This window comes from Bombus huntii, chromosome 10 (assembly GCF_024542735.1).
Source record: "Bombus huntii isolate Logan2020A chromosome 10, iyBomHunt1.1, whole genome shotgun sequence".
In the NCBI taxonomy this organism is placed as follows: Eukaryota; Metazoa; Arthropoda; class Insecta; order Hymenoptera; family Apidae; genus Bombus; species Bombus huntii.
The window spans coordinates 1,982,004-2,006,712 of record NC_066247.1 but is presented as its reverse complement, the minus strand read 5'-3'; the positions used below and the strand labels follow the sequence as shown (position 1 = coordinate 2,006,712).

At 38.9% G+C, this 24,709-nt stretch overlaps 1 protein-coding gene and 1 long non-coding RNA gene across 3 annotated transcripts in view; one reads left to right on the top strand and one right to left on the bottom strand.

Moving 5' to 3' along the window:
* LOC126870727 (suppressor of lurcher protein 1) overlaps nt 1-24,709 on the bottom strand; it is a 527,940-nt gene that overhangs the window by 94,990 nt on the left and 408,241 nt on the right. The gene's annotated exons all lie outside the window — the stretch shown is intronic.
* LOC126870771 (uncharacterized) lies at nt 7,067-20,251 on the top strand. Its single transcript, XR_007691444.1, has 3 exons — nt 7,067-9,924; nt 11,676-11,812; nt 12,919-20,251. It is a non-coding gene; the product is annotated as an uncharacterized LOC126870771 (long non-coding RNA).

Sequence of the window (24,709 nt, the reverse complement as noted above, 5' to 3'; positions counted from 1 at the left end):
AGTAATTTTGCTTTTATCAGGAATATCAGGTAAGTTTTATTACCTTTTTCCCATTAAACTGTAACTGTACGAATATTTGTTACGCGTATACTTTTGCCATTTTTTAGATACCTATTAATATTGTAGTATCGTAAATATAATAATTAGTCTATTAATACTAAATGGATTAGACAGAAAACAATGGTTATTTAACACGAACTAATCGCAACAACGTATTATAATTAATTAACAATTCTCGTCAACAACGCTATCTCGACAACGCAATCCACACTCTCTGACTTCTCAACTCATACTGCCGTTAATTCGTTTATGTCCCTTAGCAACCCTTTGTCTTTTGTCTTAGCCTTTTGTCTCGTATCTTTTGTTTAAGTCCCATCATGCACATGCTCGGCAACCGCTTGTTTATAATTCGCACGACACACACCCCCTCCCCCAGGCCCCTCGTTCACGATACTACAATATTTCCACAAAAGATATAGACATCTCATCTTCCTTTTTATAAAAATTATTCTGCAAAGTTACAAGAATATGTGCATATTTTTTATTCGTTAAAGTATCATTGACAAACGATTCTCCACGATATTTTCGTTGCAATTAATGGGTACTTTCGCGTACTTACGAATTACGTACTTCCGACGAACTCGACACGTCAATGTAATTAAATACGTCAATGCATAGATTTTTATGAGCGTACGCATTTTGGATGTTTCGTTTCGTAGAACGCCACTTCGTCCGAATATACATCCGTTATAACCATGGCTTAATGTGCGCCGACCTGGTCGAAATGCGAAATTTTGCGGTCATCCTAAACATTTCAGGAATCTACGGAACGTTTGCCTTGACCAGGGATGAACTTGCTCGTTTATCATGTGCGGTACAGTGCTCGAAGACGCGATAGAAACGCCTCGCGGTTGTTGAAGAAATAGGTAATTAAACTGCGGTTGCTCTCTCGGTTATTCAGGTTATCGCACGCTGTTTGAATAATATAGTGGAAGTAATACGTACAAGTGTAAGGTAACAGTGACAGAACGCGATTGAAATCTGACCAAGAAATTCTCAGTAGTAATTGAGCTATGTCGTTTCAGCGAAATGTGTTCGACAATAATTTTGTACTATGGTTGCTACCATCCCTGTACATAAATCGATGGTTTCGAAAACGTTAAGAGACGACAAAGTTCTATACCGTGTGATATTAATACAACTAACGAAAATAGTCATTCATCTGATAAAAGTCTAAAGGCTTGCCACAATTATTATCACACTGGCAGTACAGAATGCAGCATCGATCAATTCATTATTCTTCTTCATCAAAATATGGTTCGTTGATTAACAGATTTTCAAAATAGCTATTCCGTGGTATTACATCGCGGATGTAATAGTCGATAAGAAAACTTTATCGATATATCTGCGAGTTTTCTAAATTCCGAGTTACGTTAATCGTAAGTGCTGAAAGTCAGAGATGTATCAGGTCGTCCGGAAAGTGTCTTTCTTTCGCAAACGCGTTTTTTACAACGATGCATCTTCGTACAAACGTGAAACCAAGTCTGTGAAATGTCGCGGTGTTTATCTCGACAGGACAAAATGCATCGTACGCGATTCGACAAAATAATATAAAACAAAAAAGGTTGTGCGTCTATTATTTGCCCATAAAACGAAAGCAACTTTTCGGACAACCTAACATCATGGTACGGAAAAATTAGTCGGCTGCCCCGTTTTTAAAAAATGTCAATTAACCGATCCTCTCTTTCGGAAAGCACGTCAGATTTTCGATCTGCTTATCGACCGAAGGATTCCTATCGAAAGTTATAACGCGTCTCATCTTGAACATTTCGAAAGCCGAAGTAAGACAGTTTATACTTTGGTGTGAGTCAGCTTAAACTATGTACGTGAATGCACCGTTGAATGACCAACTTTCCGCCAATATTGATTCACTTGGGGCTCAGTCATAGGACAAACTACCCTGACGATGCGATGATAAAATTACTCGTCACTGCTCTCAGTACCAAGAGTTAAGTTGTTAGTATAACTAGGTATAGTTTGCTAAAGCGTATGTGCATATTCAAGTGTATACTCTATGCAAAGAAAAAATTTCACGGTCTCTTTTCACCTCTGTAAGTAAAGCTTGGTATTGTTAAATAAATACACGAGTAAATAAATGAACTTATGAAAATATTTAGAATTCTATTACACGATAAATATAAGGCTTTTACGAGTATTCGGTGATCGTATCTTCTTTGGTTAGCAATATTTTCATTGATAAAATTCGGAGACGGTGGCCCTTTTTCTCGTTATTAACAATAATACAAGAATAATATCGTTAAATTAATAATATTACCGATTGCTAATTTTGTATTATTTTCTAATTACGCGTTAGGAAGGATTTTGTGGAAGGTTCTAAGCTGTCTGAAGCTCATGATAACATCGTCAGCTCTCATATCGCAAGTTGAACGTAACAGGCACAAATTACATAAGTGATTAGTTGATTTGCAGGCAGCGATATTCGAATACTACCCGAAATTTATCGGCAGCTCCGATCTGGAGAGTTCAATCGGTTGATTAGTTAACCGATAAACGAAGGATCTAGATTCAAATCTGGATTCAATAACCCGATTAGCTGCTCATCCCTTATTGATGTTCCTCTGTGTTTCCTACATCTCATGTCGTTAAAGCTTAGGTACGTGCACAATACGTACTTGTATACCCATACATACGCAAGCTGTTACACCTAAAATGTGTTCATTATTTTAAATAGATGATAGAAGATATTTTAAATGGACGAGAATATCGCTTATAAAAGTTACGTGTTAAGCGTAAAGGAATACGTAATATGGTAACAACGTTCCGTTTACAGGCGGAGCCGTACAGTCTACACGAACCGTAAAAAGTCGAACGTAGTTTGCAAGGTGATTACGAGGCGAAATTTAAAAATTTAAAAATAGAGCTGCGTTTTCGTGGAACTGCCTTGGTAAAGGAAAAAATGCGGGGGCGGGGAAATGTCTTAAGCTACGTCGTTCAGAAGTTCGTTTCTCTTGAAAAAATTTCGAAGGATAAATTAGTAATTGGTTGTAGGAGTTTTGAAGAATAACCTGCGGGAAATTCAACTTTGTTGTCAAACTTCAGTTTATCTTGAAGATGGGAGTGGTACCGGCGTACCCTATATCCAAGAAGGGACGTGCTAGAAGTAACTATAATGGAAGAGTAACTGCCATGACCATTAGTGACACTGATTGATCGCCAGAATTTTCAGCAAATAATAATTCAGCACCTTCTCTATAGCTATACATAGATGCACGGCATGCTTGAAACATCGAAACCAATTAAACTGTGCAGATTATGTACACGAACGTAGTTGGAAGAATAGAACCTAAGCGAAGAAGAAAACGTGAGAATTTAATTTCCTCCGATCACTTTTCCATCTGTCATCGTTTCCACGTACACGACCACTTTCTAAACATCTTGTAACTCACCCTGTAGAAATCTTTGAACGCAACAACGGGTCGAATGGAACTATCGAGCGAGTAACGTTATCGTTTATCACCAAATCCGATCTCTAATTAATCGAACGAAGAGGCGTAGGTGTAAGTAACGCTTCGATATCAAGTTCAGTTCGGTCAAAGACCAATTAAGTTTATTCGACGCGTTCGATTTTACGTAGACGATACGTGCGGATCGTAGCAGCGTGTGCACAAGAATTCCCGTAGTTTTCCCATGGTTGTTCGAAACTCGCTCGTCGAAGTATTACATTGTCAACGAGGTGTTGCGGAAACGCGAATAAATAATGCCGCACGAATAAATATCATGCGTTTCCGATTTTTCAGTTGCCCGATCAGATAAAGAGTTTGCTGTTCGCGTCCTGTTTGTTTGACTGTTCGTATCCGGCGGCTGGATGCAGAGTAGCGTGCGAAAAGAAAAACATGGGATGCATCTAAAAAACAGTATTCGATACAGGTAATCGAATCTAGTTTGCAATCATACTTTGAAACACTCGTACCTCGGATTTGTTATTGCCTGTTAAAATTAATAATTTCTTTGTCTCGCCCGCAGCTTCGTTCATCCAGTGAAACAAACTATCAGAAAAATATGAAATTTCGCGATATCGTATCGATATTTATTTGTTAGCGATTCTAGTCGTTAGCCCGTTATGTTCGTTTAGTGGTAATGTTCGCGTAACTGGAGCGGCGTGTAAAAATGAAATCTCCAAGCGCGTGCACTGTCGCTAATAGCTTCGATATCTATTATTTCACCTACGACGTGATACGCGGTCGTTGTATGGTTTTTCAAAGTACAGTCAGCCAAAGTACAGTGTAGCAAGTCTGCTACATACGACCCTTGAACGTAATATACGCATAGCAGAAACGTTAGTTCTACGAATTTTTTCGACGCGTTAAGACACGTATGGTTGAAATGCAAGGCAATTTACTTGTCTTCGCCTTTCATTAAGCAAAGAGAAGTTAAGAAATGTAAAATAAAATTACAAAGATTACGTATGTCTGCGTTACATGTACGTGAAATCACAAAGACAGCAGACGTTGCGCGAATACTTTTTAGATTCTCAGCATCCTAAGTTATATCGGTATATCCTTGGCGTTGAATAAATTCAAAGTTTCGCAACTTCCAATCTGACTGTGTCCCGAGGTGTTTTACCAATTGAATACGTCGAGTTTTCTCGCGCGTTCCAAAAGTACGTCGATAATAATTGTATCGATATATACGAATAAATAATTTAAGATTTATTTATAGATTTGTTTAATGTATTATTAGCTTCTGATTCGTATATAAGATAATATTTATTCTTATTAAAGATAAACAGGGATATTTCGATAGCATTGACTGCCACGACACCCGTATTCGGGTGTCAGCAATGTTTCCGGTGGGGCCGTATCACCCGTGACGCTTATTTGACTACTTGCGAAGGATCGTCGTAGGTATTTGAAAAGATATTCCAGAGGAAATAATAAAACTATCGAATTGTTATAAAAGTAATACGATAAATGGTTTATTAAAAAAATTATTTAGAATGTAAAACTTCAAAGCATTCTATACATAGCCGAGTTTGATCGGGACAATTTGGACAATAAGTTGTTGTTTTCTTTAAATTCTTTCCCGTCTTTGTTCGGGCCATTCGACGTCTTTTATTTGCATAACATAGCTTGCTTGCGCGTCCGATGCTTCTTCCGGAATCATTTTTCCCAACGGCGATGTTATGCCGATTCCGTCGAAGACAAGGACTTTTTGTATTTTCAGACAACCGCAATAATTTTGCAGCCAATAATTCTCTAAATATTCTAATATTTACATCCTTCCTTGTTGCAACTTTGTAAACCCTTAAAACGTTTCCAACAGAAATTCCCGGAAGAAGCTGAACGCCAAGTTTTCCGTACCATTTCATTCCTTTTCTAATCGTGGTGGCATAAGAAACCACTTGGTCGGAATAATCTATACCACATTTCCCTTCGTTATATTCAACAACAGCTAGTGATTTTAACGTTGCGAACAAACGAACCACTCGAGCGACTCGTATTACTAAAATATCGATGGGAGTAGCTGGCAGAGAACGCTTGGTACGGCAGCACGCGTAGCCCGAAGGAGATTTCGTTGAAAACACGCGTGGCAGTCAACGCGATAGGCGGATTTAGATTTTCGCTGATTAACTCCATGCGTTTCATCAACCACAGTTTCCCGAGAGAGGTAAACAATCTCCAGTTTTCGCAGCTTTGACAAACAGCGCTGGTTCTCTCGCGGTGTACGCGGCAGCGCGAAGCGTACGCTGGAAATTTTTCCTGCTCTTCGCCAAGGGTCAGGTGGGACGCGACCACCTGATTCATCGAATAAGGGAACATCGCGCAACGCGAAGCATTTTTTAACCAGTATACCATAATTACTTTCCCATTACCTCGATGCAAAGACGGCGAATGCGATATAAATACAGAGCGAGGCTCGTGTAACGTTTAATATTCTCGCTGCTCTCCCGTTTCATTTCGTTCGAAAGCGGGCAGAGGGTGAGTCAGATGAGCGACGCCGCGTCTTTTCCTCCAACTTTAATTATACACGTACGTGCAACAGTAACGATCATTTTTCCAAGCGCAACGTTAAATTTACTTCGTGTATTTCCTGTTAATTGAAATACTTTTATATCTTGGCGGCGTGTCCCGAAGAAAAAAGATTGCGGAACGCCGCGGCGTACAATGGCTGAATTAATGCCCGGAGGAAGATGCTATGGTTTATTATTTTCCCTTGGAACCATTAGAAGAGGCGTGACAACGGTACGGTCGCCCCGTTCCAGCACTTTAGGTTCTCCCATAAATATTCCTTAATACGCGCTGGTATAATGCGTATCGATGCGGCTGCTGTATAAACATAAATATGACTGCATGCTCAATAGGCGGCCTCACGCTTTCGTTGCAGCGTAAGTTTCCCTAATGCTGCTGCATAAGATCGGTTAATTTATCGTTAATTTATCGTTAATTTATCCTACTGCCTGAAATTAGTATTGTTCCACGGATCGGAATTCCAACGCGTCGTTTATGCGCCAGGAATATTTTCGGCCAACGATATTGCTTTGCGTGAAAGTAGACTAACGAGTAAATTAATAGCGATATTATTGATAACGTTCTAAACGTAAATACCGATGATAAAATGTTATTGACATTTCCATATAGGTACAGTGGGTCGTAAAAATACTGGAATATCTGGTAAATATCTTTCACGAATATATTATTTGCGTTGTAGGAAACATTTTGAAATTTTGTTACGAGCATTTCAAAATATTTCCTTTTTAATACTTATACATATTTACGCATCGCTTTAGATATTTCTCGTTTCATATTTATACGTGTATTCTGAACAAATACGACTGCAGAAATATCGTTATTTCTTCCTAGTCTTATGAAATTCGTTCCCGACAAAATCGAAGTAACGTCCGAAATTGTGAAATATTCTCATTAAATGCGAACAGGACGTTCCAACTGGATTATCGAAACGCCGCTTATACTGTCTACTTGCCGACTCACGTTTGAGAATTGTCCCTTTGGCGATACGATTTTGTCGAGGTTTATCTGCGAAGAGAACAGAGAGGAACGCGTGGATGAATGTATAATAGAAATATATTTAAGGAAGTATAAGTATATGCTGGCAGCGTTTACTTGTACTACTTATTACTACTAGAAAAGGCTATGAGGCTGAGAGGCCCTACAAATTGATTCGGAGTTAAACGATACTCGACGGTTTCGAGAACTAAGGAAACTAAACACCAGAGAAGACGTAGAGTTTTCCTAGAAGTGAGAATCGCTTCGACAGATTTATACAACCATCGATGTTAATTTAAACACTCGTGACGTTCTAAATCGCTGTCCGATTCGGACAATTTTTACCAACACACAACTGCCAATAAGATAACATACAAGTACACACCGTCTTACATCCCAAGGAAGAGTAGTTCTGTAATATTTCCAGAGAAGAGAAACATAGTCCCAGATGGAATTTAAGCAACAAATTACGATATGCACTCTGCAAAAAACAGCCTTTGGTTTGCTTTAAGATGCTACGTTGTAGCATCAGCGTCTTTGAGTCAAACGAAGCGAGTCAGACTCGAAGAACGCGCGACTGTGACACTTTCCTTTTTTCGCGTACAATCGTCAGATGCGTGTCAAGGGATCCGTGGTATCAGCAAGATAGAGTTTCGCGGTGCATTTGTCAGAGCGTATAAGCAAAAGGATTTGCCCTGCACATTGCGCGAAATTCTCTATGCCGATCTCCCGTTCATAGTCTCCTTTTACATCGACAATTTTCTTTCTTCTCGTCTTTCTATTGTAATTATCCAACGGTTTGTTTTAACATCACCAACCCTTTGACAGCGTAGCTAACGCGACGAAGGAATCAGAATGAAGTATTCGGAATATAATTAAGTCCTTTTGGCCGCGTTTTCTTACGCGATTTTGCAACGTGAACGATACGTTGTTTGCTTCTTAATGAAACGTAAAGCGCAACAAACACCACAGGGCTGTGTACATAACGTCGTCGTAAAATACGCTGCTTAAAGAAATCTTTTTTATTCCACGATTCCTCGAAATTTCAAACTTCCAAACGTAGTAAGAGGATTAAGCGTGAACTCAATAATTCTCTTTAATACAACGAAGAACGAATTTCACAAAGGGAGCAAATGAAAATTGCAAACTTCAACTTATATAAAGCGGAATCGCGAAGAAATTTCCTACGAACGGAGGCAAGAATTTTCAAAGCTCTTGTCTCGTAGCGACAATATGGATATTGCGAGCTACTGCGATCGTACAAAGTTTCTCAAGATGTCTTGACGTGGAAGAAAAATCTATCGATTACACACTTGCGAAACTTGACGTTTTTCACGCAACTCAATTTCGCCTTTACCGCGTTTACGACAGCTCTGTCTCTATTTACGATCTTAGTGCATATTACGAAGAATAGTACGCAAGTAGAGAGCAAGTAAGTAGCTGTGCACGTATGGGATGCACGATAGCGTTAATTTCGGACAGTCTCGAGAAATAGAATTATACAAAGAAAAAGAAAAAAAAAAGAAAAAAGAAAAAATAAGGAGGTAGGTAAGGCGAGAAATTTTTCAGAAAATATTCTGTATTACGCGAGAAACTCCTAGGTAGTTTATGCGTGAAACAATAATGATTATAAATATAGCAATATAGCAATGAGTAAAAATATAGTAGACAAACATTTTTCGAGGATGCCTTCTGTCGAAGAGACTCCCTTTTTACATAGTTAGACCATATACACCGCATACGCTATATAAATATATAATTTCTACTTCTCTAGTTTAATATTAGGTTGTTCGAAAAGTTTCTGCCGTTTTATGAGGAAATAATAGACGTTTTTTGTTTTATATTATTTTGTCGAATTACGATCAATTTTGTTCTGTTGAGATAACGCGACATTTCACTGACTTGGTTTCACGTTTGCGAAAGAAAGACACTTTTCAGACAATCTAATACTATTTAGAATTACTTAGTGTATTTAATAATCATCATTATTTTCCATAATTTTACGACGTCAACAATATCTAATATTTTTAATACACTTACAGTTATTTAATCTACAGTCTGCTTTCTCGCAAAATCATCCCGTTCGTCAAAAGAAAGAAGGAAATAAAAGACAGAGATCCCGTAAAGAGTTATGATCATTAAAGGTTAGGGTCGTAAAAACGGTATTATATCTTTAGCATTTCTTACACCGCAGGGGACTTTAAAGCCTAACGAGAGCTTCGAAGAAGAGGAAAGACACGAAAGCAAAGAGGTAGACGGCGAAATTTAACGAATGAAAACAGCATCGAGTATACGGGATGTATGAATTAAAAAAAAAGGGGGGGGCGACGAGGGAAGATGAAAGAAGAATACGAAAGCTGGACGTGGAGAAAGAGTGGCTCGAAGCGAACTGAGGAAAAGGCAGGTTTCATCGTTGATATTCGCAATTCACGAGCTTAATATGCAGTGAAAACAGAGGACGTAACAGGGGATAATGTATCCCGTGAAAATGGAGCGGAAAAAAAAGAAAAAGATAAAAAAACGACAAGGGACGAAAATAGAAAATTCAACGAATGAAATTACTCGACGAGGGGAAGCATTATCCTAGCGGGCAACCGAACGCTAAGAAGCAAGGTTTCCCTCGTGTTCCGGTTCGTGCGAGATTAATTCCCGGTTGTCGTCCTTTGTAAATTTCAGCCAAGAATTTCGTCGTGTGCCATGGTCGTGCGTGGCTTATATTATCTCGTTCCCGTACACTCTGCCTCGTTATACAATTCCCCAAGGATTTCGCGCAGCGATTGCAAGGTGGGCAAGGGGCTGGGCAAATAAAGAAAAAAGCAGCGACAATCGCGGCGGTAGATTCCTCAAAGGAAGGAAATTGTGTATCGCAAATAAAAGAATAGGCCGGCTCTGCTGCGAGGTAATTCGTGAAATTTCAAGCGGAAATTCGCTGCATGTCTTTGCGCGCATACTTGCGCCGTGTTTCTTGCATGTGCCGCGGCTCATTATAATAGTCCCGGCGGAGATATCCGGCGGAGGAAAAGCGGATTAACCCTTTCAGTGTTTAGTTGTGTGTTGCGGGCTGGCGACATTTTACGGCAAAGCACACGCCAGCTCGAATAAATTTCAACTTTCGATGCAAAATATATTGGATAGTAATTGGCTTTGTTTCATTCCTTTCGACCATAAAATGGGTGGTTAGCTTTGTTATTTGTGGAAGAGCGCGCGCGCGTGGGAAATCTAACCGCAAGACTTTAATTCCGCTTCTTCCTATCCTCCCTAAACGCATCCATTTCGCTCTTTTTCCTTAACCGTGTTTCTTTCAGCTCTTTATATTCGCGCAACGCATGCTCCAACGACTCTCTTGTCCCTTTACATAGTTCGCAGATTGTACCGTCTTTCTCCCTCCAATAAATATTTCACCTTTCTTTGTACCCACATCCGACAACCCAGCAATCATACCTCGATCTCCGCCTTTGCAGTTTTCATTTAAATAGTTAGCTCTTTGATTGTCTCTGATTTCGTTATAACGAGTGTTATATCTGCCTTCTTGCCTTTTTCTTGCCATTCTAACTACGCTACCTCGTTCATTTTCGCTACCTTCAACAAGGTGTTTCCCCTTTTGTTCTTTCCATTTCCAATTCATTAGCATCTATCATTTTTCCGTTCGTATTAGATGTCTCTCATTTCGTCCCCTTTCGACTTCTTATCTTCTTGCTTCCTATCTATTTCCCTCTCCAGCGCTGCTGTATTATTTCACTCTTGTTTAAACGTTTCGTTTTCTCCTCGTATATTATTGCCCCCTTTCCCGTCCCTATCCATGCTTTATTCGTTTTGGTTTGCTGCAGGACTAGATATGCCGGGGCGTAAAAGTCCAGACCCAAAGATTCATCTAATATATTTCTCTCGTAGATCCTCTATTTCTTCCGCTTCCTACCGCTTCCATACTTCTGCAGCGTACAACAAAATACTTTCAACTACGCTTCCAAAAATTCTCCTGTCAATGCTGTTTTTCAACTTTCTTCGCCCATATCTGAGCCATTACGGTTCTTGCTCTCTTTCCAACTTCCTCAACACGTGACTCTCTCCCTCCGTTTTTCTGCAAATTATATCGCAAATATTTGAATTTCTTCGCTTCCTCTAGAGTTTGCCCCTGTCAATTCCGTCTCTTCTCCCTTTTCTGTGCCACTTTCTTTATAAAAGATCAGAACGTTTCATTTCTCTACATTTAACCGCAACTCTCTCCCTTTCGGACATTCTCCAGATCTTCTTGTCACGTGCTTCAGATTCTGTGCGTTTCACTTGCTGTTAACGCCGTATCTCGCGTACGCTAGGGTCCCCATTCTTTCTTTCCCCACTTTGATCTCTGCTGCTCGATTTTTTCCTCCAAATTCGCCATGTGACGCCTTTTTGCACGATCGATCGTACGTGAAATTTAATCAATGCACGATAAATGCACGCGGTAGACTCCGATAAAATATTTCACAAGCGCACAGTGTGAAAACCAGCTTTTTGTTACGTGTCCTGTTTTCATCTTTAAACGCCAAAGCATCAAACGTACGTACAGTCGCGATCGAGAGAAAGTTTAAAATTGCCACTCGCATACGAGCAATTAGTAACTTTCTAGCGGATACTTTTCGCCATGTTAATAACAATAATACTTTGGTGTAGGTAAACGTGGAAATGAATCTCAGGGAGTTATTCATTCATTAGAAGGACGAGGGAAAGAAAAGAGGAAAACACGAGTACACACACACAATAGAATTATCTAGCCGGAGGCGGATGCACTGATACTCTAGTTTACAATTGTAAGTCAACAATTGTCTATATATACGTTTATACGCTCGCTGAAAATTCCAGGTAACTGGCTTTGTTTCGGTGACGGAAACGCCGGTTATATTTCCTTGTGAGGCATATGATAAATTAAGCTTATGGCTAAGATACGGTCGAGAAATTAAATCAGCGCGTTACATCCTGAGATTTACTAATTGTAAGTTACAGCAATGAAATACGGAGAATGTTGAATCGAATTGATTTATGGACAATCGTACGTACTTGATGATATATCACAATATTAAATTAACGAATTGGCGTTATTGTGCCAAATATTTCACATATTTTTATACGACAAGTATTATATTTAAAATATTTCGAAAATAATGAGTATATAAATTTGAATACGACGATTGTATTAAAATTACTTGGATCGTAACGATCATTGGTGATATTTAACATACGTGTATATATCTCCGACGTATTACGATTTTCAGCGTAAATAACGGGAGTGAAATATTGCAAAATGGCTAGAAAACATAAAATGAAAAGCCGACGTGTATTTAATTTATCGAATATTTTATGTAAAATAATCGCCTCGTATAGAAAATTCAGGATATTCTATAATGTCGTTATCAACAGCGAGTTTTGTACATAAAAATGTTTCATTCGAGTTAATTAATTTCGCTGCGTGCAAAAACAACGGCAGGAAGTTTGAAAGAAAACTCAATTAAAATCAAAACCGGCAAACTAGACTCGAATACAGTATTCCATATTGCGGAAACTTTCCAGGCTACTTTTGAAATATACAAAAATTTGACGAAGCACCGTGAATTTTTTAAATCTAGTCTTACGGATAACATATTTCTAAAAGTTTCAAGAATCCCTTTGAAAACCACCGAAATACAGGAGACGTCAAATTCAACGATCCAAGTACTCTTACGCGATTTTACAAATGTTATTGATAAAATTTACTCATTACCTTTCACCGACGGTATACTTATAAGCTCGATAAAAATTCGGACAAAGTTCCAACGAAAAATTCTTACGAATTACAATCCAACCTATTGTCCCGTTGCAAATGAAAACTCTAAAAATGTTTTGTATCAGGTCGTACGATAAATGCGTTTATATCTTTCAGGATGAGGATTTACGCTCGCAGAACGACAAATGACCGGAACGAACGAGCGAATTGTTTCACGTGTCATGGACATTACGTGCAAAGGTATACTCGCATCGCACAGGAGCGATATTGAAATTTTCTCGATGTTAACGATTTCAAGTAACAGAGAAATGAACGAAATATAGGTAAAAAAAGATCGAGTAGAAAGCAGAGTTAAAGCGAAAACACAGTTGCTACGTAGATCCTATTAATGGAGCAACATCTGCCTCGAAAAAATAGTTTTATCTACGTTTCGCGTTCCTCGGTTCAGCGCGACCACAAGTGGACCAACGCGAAAGCTGCTTTAATCCCGGTCAGATTCAAATATCCATGTTCGGAAAATTCCATTCGAATCTTAACACCCGGTCCATTATCGTGGTCCATTGCGGGCGAGCGAAAAAAGGAAGAGGTGGAGCCCGTTGTTCGACTTTGAAATCCTCGGGATATTCCCTGGTGTGAGGCGAGGGGAAGGGTGGAAAAAGGACGGGCGTCAAAGTGTGGGCGAGGGAACGAAAAGGGAAGGAAGAGAGAGAATGGTATTCCGTTGGCGCAAAGGTACAATACGTTGTGCAAGATAGTCAGGTCGTCTTTGGCGACGGACGGCGTCCTAAGGGATAAGCCGAGAGTGGCTGGTACCGCTAACCACGTTCGATAAGCGGTCAGGTCAGATTCTACGAATCCTCGCGTTCCCCTTCGCCACTATCTTCCGGTATAGTCGCGGGCAACTGTGGCACAGCATGCTCGTCGTCGAACTTTCCGAAACTGAACAGAGCGCAATGGAAGGAACAGAGTGCCTTCGACAAGCCCTCGTTTTCCTCCCCGCTCCAGAAGAACTTGATTGCTTCGCTGCCCTGTCGACCTTTACCTATAGAAATGTTTTGTCTGTTCCCGTAGGAATGTAAGTACCCGGTACGTTGTTATCGGTACACGTTCATTCGAACGTGCACTCGTCCGTACGTACGTATTCCATGCATGTTAAGAATGTACACGATACGCACAAACGCGCACAGTGAAGACGTACATCTCCGTTCGTGAGTATTAGCTGATAGTATTTTTCGCAGACGTATCATCGGTCTGCTGCACGTCCGTATGGTAAATTTTCAAATTTACTTTTCACGCAGACCAAGCACCGCGTGAAAAATTCTATTCTACGTTTTTGACCTATTTTCACACGCAGAGCAAAATCCTAGCGATTATTTCCTTCTATTCGGTCAGACGGAATTAGCCACGTTGAATCGTATTTGATAAATGCTGAAACCCGATTTTCTCGGAAACTAAGCCTTTTTCTTGTTTCTTTCACGAGGTATCGCTTTCAACCTGCTTGGCGCGTTATTCGGCCACATCCTATGTAGACCTGAAAAAGCGTCGAGAACCTATTCAAATTTTTACGATTATTATCTCGTTTGGAACTACGGATTACGAGGAATCCGTATATTCTGCGCTATAATCAGCGTCTCATAAATGTCTACCTTCTGTCGATCACTGTTTTAACTAATTTTACATCGTCGGTAGATGTTTACGCAATATTATATCCTTATGAATGAAATTAAGGAAATGAAATATGCATAAAAATTTGTTTCATCTCTTAGGTGTTACGATAACTTTGGATATTTTACATATACTTACGTATCACGTGCATCATATACATACACATGATTCTCGATTTATTATTCTAATTTTCATTTGTGATATTGATTTGTAAAGTTGAAAAATAATCATATTTTTTTTACAATATATATTTTATCAATTACCGATTATTCTAATTCCGATCATTTAATCGTCCCTTCGACAGTTACGATCAATTATTACATTTTGTACGATACCAACCGGCTGATATTAATGAACGGCAGTGTAAGTACGTGGCCGTACACAACCGCACACAACCGTACGTCACAACACGAGACGTCGTCCTGGACAAATGGGATTCGTGCCGTGCCATTGACTGCGCTCGACGTACGGACAGATTAGCGTTAATGTGTTTTGTTGACTCCCAGGTCCTGATTCGAGTTGGATGTATCGGGATATCGAGCATCTCCGTGTTGTACGCCCCTAGATGCGAGTATCCACGAGATTTTCGCTAGTGGACCAAGTCGAGACATCGTCCGTGAAATTAGACGAGCGGAGAACTGGCCGCGGATCCCGCTACCTTCGGAATTTCGCTATTGCACAGTCCCGTTAGCTCGAGAGACTCGTAATCTAAACGAGAAGAAAAGCGGAATTGCACGAGCAAAGATCTTACCGTGGATATTTCGGCCCTCTAATTTTATCTTTAACGTGCGTGTTGTTATTTGCCAGATTGGTTTTGTTCGATTATTAGACGTTTAGCGTTAGTTTCAGTATTGGTTTTAGTGGTAAGATTGAACATGCCCGCTCGTTACATAAATCACATGCCACGGGGGAAGCCGTGCTCGCGCGTATCTGTAGTTTCCGCGAGAGGCTTAACAATGGGTATATAGTTTCGGCTGGTTAGAGAATCGTCGTAGCTCGAGTGAAAAGCGAGTGCTATACTCTGTACTCAAGATTATGGCTTCGTTCGTGTTCAGAATTCAACTCGAGTCTTCTTGTCCCGTTCCTAAGAATAAAATCGATTTTTCTGTTTCATACCGAAGGAGTTGTAGCGACACTCGACAAGAAAAATTTCCAACGTTTTCGTTGGTACAAAATATATCACCGAAGCGTAAGGCCGACAGGCCTAACGAGCCATCCATATCCCTACGGTCCTTCCGCCGAATATTTCGTACGTGGCAACGAACGCGCGCGTAGTGCGAATATTGAGAGGCGACAAAAAGAAACGAATCGTATCGAGAAAACAGTGGAGTTGCGAGAATGGTCAGTTGAAATCGAGAGTCGTACGTAAAGAGTCGAAAGTTGGAATTAAGATTAATAATCCGTGGAAGACACGATGTTTGTGTTGAAATAATATTATGTGATATTTATTAAACAATTATTACAGGAAATACAAGCGAGTGTTGTGCAATGTAGACAGTTGGCTAGTTATTCTCAGACTGACTGACTCAGTGACCCATGGGCCTTGAAAAGATTTTGAACCCCCACTCTCTATGCAGTAACGAGTGTGACCCGAGTAGATTCTGTGTGGCGTCACATGTGCCATTCCTGGAACCTTCCAGTAGCTTCTCGATACAAAGCGCTACGCCGTCAAGGCGCCACACCGACGTGCCCAATGTTCCATTCATATCCTTACGCTTCTTCCGCCGAATTCTCGAAAGAGCATGCACACGCTAGCCGCCGCGGTACATCTAACGAACGTACGCTATCATTGGGATATCGCTGGTCAACGAAGGGAAGAATCCGTTCGATCAATCACCTCACCTCGTTAATATCGTTGTATTCCAACAATTGTTAATAAATTTCTTTGGCACCCTACATATCCTACACCAGAATCACGTCAGAGTTTCTATTAAAACCCAACCGATTTACCTAGATATAACGTTAGAAACCATCGGTTGCGTCATACGTTTCTATATTTTTCACATTTCCAGTCATATCGGCTATAGTTGACTAGCTTATTTTTTTTATCGAATCTCGCCACTAGACCGAACCTGCTGGATCGAGAGACTGTTATCTAAGCGAGAAGAAAAAGGAAATTAGGCGAGCGGGGATCTCGTCGCGAATCCTCTGACCTTCGAATTTCGCTACTGGACCATCGGGATAGGTGGAGACACTGTTATCTAAGCGAGAAGAAAAGCCATATCCGTTATCCGGTGGATGCATCGCGCGACCCGGTACACGTGTTTCTCTCCCCTTAGCTCACGTTGAACGATAGCAGATCCCGAAGGGTCGTCGAGTTTAATTGTGCCCAATGCTGCAAGCGCAACGTTTCTATTCCCATTGGCTATCGGCGGAGCCCGGATTAGAGGGTTATCGTATATTTGCTATTTCAGTATTTTTGCCCTGCGACCGGCAGCACCGCTGAATGAAATTGAAAGGGACGTACGGGATAATGGTTTCCGCCGAGCTCGATAGACGGACGATTTTCTGCCCCTCTGATATTGAATTCTTTCTCGGCAGAACGAATCGAAACAGTCTTATAGTTAGGACGTTCTTGAACAATAATTTCCCGGCTAACGATATTAAGGAATTGACAAGCGACAAGTCGAAAGTTGTAGATTTTCCTTCGCAAGTTTAAGCTGGTCGCGGTCCTCCGATCTTTGTATTTCAAGCTTAGAAATTAAGAAATATTTCGGAAATTGAAAGAAAAGCATTACTCTTAAAAGTAGAATTAACACGAACGCACGTACAAATTGGTTAGAGACGACGTGTTTACTCAAATTCATGTTACAGATGTACGTCAAATCTTCTTTTTGTATATATATTCTTGAAATATTTTCGATAAATCATAGTTAATAACGAAATATCAAAATAATCATTCGAAAGCCGCGTATCTATAAATATTCATTTGATCCGATCTCTCTCATCAATGGGAATTCATCGGAAAGAATCATAATAGAGAAATAAATAATAAATAATCTTTCCGTATAAATAATACATAAAATTCTACCTCGAAGAGAAGTGTCTTTCTTTTACAGACGCGTCTTTTACAGCGACGCATCTTTATACAAACACGAAACCTAATCCTTCGAACGTTGTGATCTTCATCTTGATAGAACAAAGTCGATCATACGTAATTCGATAAAATAATATAAAACGGAAAATGTGGTGCATCCATTATTTCCTTATAAAACGAAAGAAACCTTTCGGAACACCTAATACTTTGGAACGCGACCGGAAGGCTGATTGAAACAAAAGGTAGAATGCTAAATAATAGGAGATTATTTCTTTTTAAACGCGGTTTAAAAGGTAAAGAAAGATCGGAAGCTTTTGCCTCGCTCTTGCTTCCTAAATTGCAGAATATATGTTTAAACTCGGTTGTTGGAGCGTTCGCGCGGTTACAGAAAGAAACAGCAAGGAGAATTTTTCTTTCTAAAAAGTAACGCGTGTAACGGTTGCGGTGGCGTGGCACGCGGAACGTAACTGCAACGCTGTGCAGTATTCTTCTATCGAGGCGAGGTGTGGCCGGATTTTTTAACGTTTCCCAGCCGGAAGGAAATTTAAAAGAATTATATCGCGCAAAAAGGCATCGATACTTTAGCTGTTACCACGTGAAATGGATTCCTCGAGGAGAACTCTCGTCCAAACGATAGGCGTTATGAACTTTACCTAGTAGCAGTATCAACGGCATCGCGTTCCAGTTCTGATATTACGAACACTGAAACACAAGTTCCTTGGGTCATGTCGTGGTATCGTATTGGATTACGATGCTAACACGCGTTGACCGTGACGATTTCAATGTACTCGAGAAATCATCTCGATCGGTGATGCAATGAAAGCTGAACGATGTCCATATTGGAATATTTGTATAACGCTGGATTTAATCCTTCGCTCTACGGACGTGTATTTGCGTCAAGCAAAATCCATTTTCATTACCCGTGAATATGTATTTCCCGTAAAGATAATTACGATTTATTCTTAGGTACTTTCGTTAATCTGACAAAATGATATCACGAGTAAAAAATGAGTTGTTATTAAATCGACAACAAAGTGCGATATTAACAATTACCAAAATGCTTCTTTTCGATAAAAAGTCATGGTTATCTTCAGTAGCTTTATTTTTATCTTATTTCCTCGGTTTCAGCGTATGATATTTAGTTCCCTTATTCTACTCAATTTTCCTAGAAGAAAACTTTAATCCGATATCGCTGAACTTGTTCCAATTTCGACCAACGTACCTCGTATTTCGTTTCGACGACATAATAACAGCTCGAAAAAAAAAAAAAAAAAGATTGAGAAAGATTCGTGTAAAAAAGTGAAAGTAATTTCGATTGTTTATCGAAAGGAAAATCTTTGGTCATTTTTAACGCTGAACTGTCTTATTCGCTTATATGCGTGTAACAAAGTTTATAATCAAAAAATTGAATATCTCTTTCACTTAAGTAGATTTATGTCGCGATTGGTGTCTCCTGCTCTTGGTAATTTGTACATCATTTGTCCACGATCTTTATAGAAACAGAAGAAATATATTCCGACTATGAACGTGTCTGGCCAATTTGAGTATATCGCTGTTTAACATAAAAATAGTCTGATCCCGAAGGGTTGGAATTTCCAACATTAACATTCACTTAGAACTGTATGAAATTTCAAATTAGTTATGACGTGATACGATGAAAGATGAACATAGGTCTGGCGATTCGACTAGTTGCGGCCGAAATTTCCATTCCATCGTGCAGCAAACTTCTGAGAATTTGAGAACGTCGACTCGAATAAGCATTATCGAGGTGCTTGACGGCGAACTGCTGTGGCTAATGCACTACAAGCGATATGTCCAGCATATCCCGTGTACATTACGCATTACTGTTCGAAATTTAAGGTAACCGAAGTTCTCGGCTCAATTGCTTCAACGAGTTGCTTACGATGCTTATTATTTACGGTGTTTGTTAACACCGCTGACTGTAGTTACTTTTGTCGACAGCGTTCCTCTGTAAGCGACTTACAAACGAAGAGAGTTTCTAATTAATTAAAGAATTAACATGACAAAAGCTTTGTGTTTCAAAATGTACAGCGTGTCCGGAAAGGCCGGCACAAAGCTTGTACTATGTGTCAATGAGGTCAAGTAGATAAAAAAGGTTGGTACGAACCTGTGTTCGAAAATACTTTATCGAAGTTATAAGAGTTCAGAAAGTTTTGTTAATTGTTTTGTCAGTTTGTCAAACAAATTGTCAATAAAAACATTTTGTCAAACAAATGTTCAAAATTTCTTCTTTTTGCAAAAATGCAGCTTTCCATTCGTCGGACTCTTTCGAATATGGTTGCTGTTGTAGCGGTAAGTGGATACATTCTCAAAGCTGGTCTTTCGTTCCCGTCGCTTTTTCATAAACCAAGAACAACTTTTCTGAAAATCTTCTCGCACACTTACAACTTATAACTTGTTGACAAATCGTTTTCCAACATAAGTTTATTCGAATTTTTCTTACTTACTTGACCTGGTCGACGCGTAATACAAGATTTGTCCCGACCTTTTCGGACATCCGGTATATACAATGCCGAAAGTATTTTAATACTTATGGAAAATTTTAATGAATATATTACGTACACGAAAATTCGATTGGCGCGTAAACGACACAGGTTGGCTACGAAGAGTTAAAGTATTTATAAACTCGATGATATTTCCAATAAATTATTCATTAGGTTTTAAATGCAAATTGTATTACATTGGGTTGTCGTGGATGAACCGATCATGTAGTACTGTAATGAAAAAAAAAAAAAAAAAAAAAAAGGAAGAAAAGAAGAAAAAGAATAGAGCGAAAAATGGAGGGAAAAAGGGAAGGAAGAATGCGTTTCGTCCGTGGCGTGTTAGTAGATTCATCACAGCTTCCTAGCAAGTCCGTGCCTCAAATACCGTGACAGCGGAGACCAGAGTAGAGGATGTATGTCGTATGAAAGGGATAGTTAGGCGAAGACTTTCAAGAATTTCTTTGGTTTGAATCTCTTTAGCGGCGAACGTGGAACTATGGTAACCGAAAACTTAATAAAATGCTTGTAATTTTATAAAATAATAATTCTTTATCAAAGTATAATCCGTCGAATTCCAAATTCCTTTTTAGTAAAATAATTTTTAATTATTTTCTTTTAAGTACGTGTATATTCCGCTAGTTTATTAATTCCGCCGAATAAAATAATTCCGATACATTTAAACGTGAAAAGCTATTTAAAAATATTTTGCGACGAAACAGTAGTGAAGAATATTCTGCAAATTACATTCGATAAACGCTTGGAAACGAATTACAGCATATCCTGCGTAGTATTAATATAGTAATTAATATGAGTAATTAATTAATTAATATAATAATTATATATTTTCAACTATATTATTATTACGAGTTATATTAATGCTACTTGAATTACATACGTTGCGTTGAAGTCCGGATTCGTACTCGTAAGAACGTGACCGAATTTAATGTCGGTTCATTATTCGCGTTGATGCACAATTTGCCGTTTTATAGTAAAATGATCAACGGAAAACGGATAATGGTACACTAGCTTCATTTGACTATTAATACCAAATTATAAATTGACGTATAATAGATGCTATTTTGCAGCCCATTTACCCGATAAATTCGAGGATTTTATGCGTTTGTGTAACCGGTCGTTCCATATTCAATAATTTAACGTTATATTTTGCTTCTTATTTAGGATGCTGATGGATTTATGCACTAAATTTATGAATTCATACAGAATCCATATAGAGATCGCAATATTTACGGCGCATTAACAATAAACTACAGAAATAACAAAATTTATGCGTTCGTTAAGTATATGCGTATTTTAAATGTATCCAATTAATAACACGTAATCAGCGCAAATAGATGTGAATTAATAGCCGTAAATATTATCCTGTCGAACAGGATAAAAGCTAATATATGTATGTATATTATTGAATCAAAATGCTGGTCTTTCAGAATATATTATGCATTTCATATGAAACGTCAAAGAAAAGGATAATATCAATACGCGTAAGTCTATACAATAATTACATAATCTCAGATAAAAGAGATTATTATTCTATTCGGCACTCTATTTAATTCGATACCAAAGAAAGTCATAAATTCTTCGTTATTGTTAACCGAACGAATGATATTGTACGATCGATGATTAATAAAAACTTTGTTCTATCGTTAATTATTAGCTCTAGAAATATACGTTGGCCACACACATCTGGAAATATATATGTAACACGTAATCATAATTATAACAATGAAAGTTTGATATCAGTCCTTTTAGGAAATAAATACATTCGCATTTAGCTGATTAATAATTTTTTAGACTACGATGTTGCGTACAGGATGTTCTCTTTTTGGTTGCTATTTATCCGAGGTAATGCAACCAGCTTTCTCGACCGATAAATAGCAGGGTTTTAGGGCGTTCCCCTTTGCCAGAATCGAGATTCGAGATTACAGGAATTTTAAAACAGCAGGCGGAAAATATTCTCCGTACGTAACAGGTAAATGAGCGAACTTGCACGTTCGGAAGCACTTTAAGAAAACGCAGGATGGGGAATTCGAGGAAGTAGCTAGAATCGAAAACTAGATTCAATCCTTTGGCCGAACATCTCGTACGAGATCGAATCTCTTCGCGTGCAAAAGGAAATTTACGAAAGAATTGTGGATTGGAAGTTAGAGAAGAGTAGCACGACTTCTTTAACCCTCTAGCGGACACTTTCGACCCTATTATACTTTTTCTAACGTTAAACCCAACGTTAAACTTGAACGATATCTCGAGCTTCGATAAAACGCGAAAGAATTGTTGCTGGCGCGTACCACTTTCCGATTCAATCTTATGTTCAACGTTTTCTTAACGTAAAATGTAAAAACATTAAATTACAATTCAGCGCCTTTTTTCTGACGATGTTTTTTCAGTCATTCGCATTGTCCAATTCTTTTTAATCCGTTTCACATCTTCTTCCAGCCGGTTCTAAAAGATTTAGTAACACGTGGTTCACCGATGAATATCGCCATAATAATCGACGCGTTAAAAAACGTTCTCGTTAGAAAAAGCAAGAGCAAGATGGAACTGTAAGAGTTGGAGGATCGTGGCGGTATCTGTCGAGCCACGAGCTTTTTTCCATACTCGTTAATGCGAACACGCAGCACGCCGGTGCAGCGAGAAGGAAAGGAAGAAATTGGCGGAGCGCGAAACGGAAGGATCAGGAATCTCGAGAGGATGTTGGCGAAAAAACGGGCGATAATGCGGAGGCCGTGAATAACCGATACCGTGAAAGAGCGAGTGTGCCAAAGCACCGTCTTAAAAGACGCGTTTTCGTGCTATAGAACAGTATAGAAGATAACCGGTGGAGCGTGCGCGATTTCGGATCAATTGGCCAGCTACGCCAGCTCATTCAGACACCTCGAACGACGCCGCGTCGTCGGGCCGCGTCGTTTCCAAAAGACGCGTGGTCACGTGGAAACTGATACTGTGAATCCGTTCGTTACTTCTTGCGTTGACCTCCTTTGTCTATTCCCTCGCTACTCTTACTGTATTGTCCCCGAAATCGTCTTTGCTCGTTGATGAGAAGTCCAAGGAATAGAGAACACAGGGTAGATACATTGTATTTTATCTTCTATACACGCTGTCCGATTTATCGATCACTATCGCGATACATTCGAATTTAACGCAATTCCACGCGATAAAGAAAAGTTGGAAATATAGAATAAGATTTTTCGTATGGAGCTTAAGGGTATGTTTTCGAGAAAATTGACTTTAAACCTTCAATTTCTAGTCTTACTAGTCAGATGTGCTGCTACGTGAAAATTTTACCCATATATATACATATATACATAAGTGGAAAATTTTACCCATTCTATCTGCATTCACAGAGAACATTTACCACGCTTTATTTTGAAATATATGTAAAGTATATAAAATATATTCAGAACCAGCTGCTACTTGGTAAAATTGAATGAAAATTTCCTCTCCAATAATTAGTACGTACATAAATATAAATGCGGGAAAATTTTACCCGTTTCTATATGAATTGGTACGAAACAAATCTTCTAATGTTTCATATATGTACATATATACGTATAATATAGTTGTAATGTACATTCAATATCAGATGCTATTTAATAAGATTAGACCAAAGTTTCCTTCCAAATAATTAGTTAACCCTATAGTATTCACGAGTTCAAGACTAAATCCTATACCGCGCTTCTCTTGACCACACTTACAATTAGTTGCAGCATTGCATTAGTTTCTTGGTTCGTTAACACTGAACATCAATTAGGTAATTTCAAATCCATACTCATTCACCGCAACATATAAACATTTACGATAAGACGGACCAATTGCAATACAGAATTTAATTTCATTGACAAAATTGAGTCACGTTGCTTTCCATATTCTCTTGATATCCTTCGATCAAGGGTTAAGCTGTCGAAGATTAATTCATACGAAAAAAAAAAAAAGAAACTTTCGTACGTGAACCAATTTCTTCGTCCATAAGACGACGTATCTTTCATTCATTTTTATATCAGACGAAATACCTTACATTTACTTTCGATATCGTTCAGACTTTTTATTTATTTCTCTGTTCGAATTAAAAATACAGCAGTCAAAACGGCTGGTTCTACAATTTTATAAACGCGTCAACCCTCGTTTAGGGATCGTGGTCCCAGATGGATTAACAATACCAAAAATGTGCTACATAACATGGAATTGCTTCTGTAAGAAGGTAATAAATCAATAAATATAAAAATATTCTATTTTACGTATTTTTTAAAGACCAGTCATTTTCATTGGTTTTGGTAGAAATACCTTCGTGTTAACTATCGGTAGTCTTAGCGTTAAATGAAAACTATTTTCGATCTTAAACTTCCACTGTTATTAGGCGACACATTTATAGTTTCTCGGGTTTCGATCGTATTGTTAATAGCGCGTCGCACTTTGTGCCGATGTTTCGTGAATATTGCAGTTCGTTTCTTTACGACGTACTTGAAATAAGATTGTTTCAGCCCTGAAGAAGATTGGGAACTGCAATGTTCAGGAGACGTCGACACAAAGCGCGACGCGCTATTAAAAATACCATCGAAACCTGAAAAACCACGAGCATATAAAAAATCGTTCGTTTCGTTATTGCTAGGCGTAGCAATGGATTTTTTATTGGCAAGTCTTGTTGCTCGGGCGTGAAAATACAGCATGTCGCAATTTGTAACAAACCATTCGTGTTCGATGCCGTAGCGTAGCGTGCAACATTGATTTT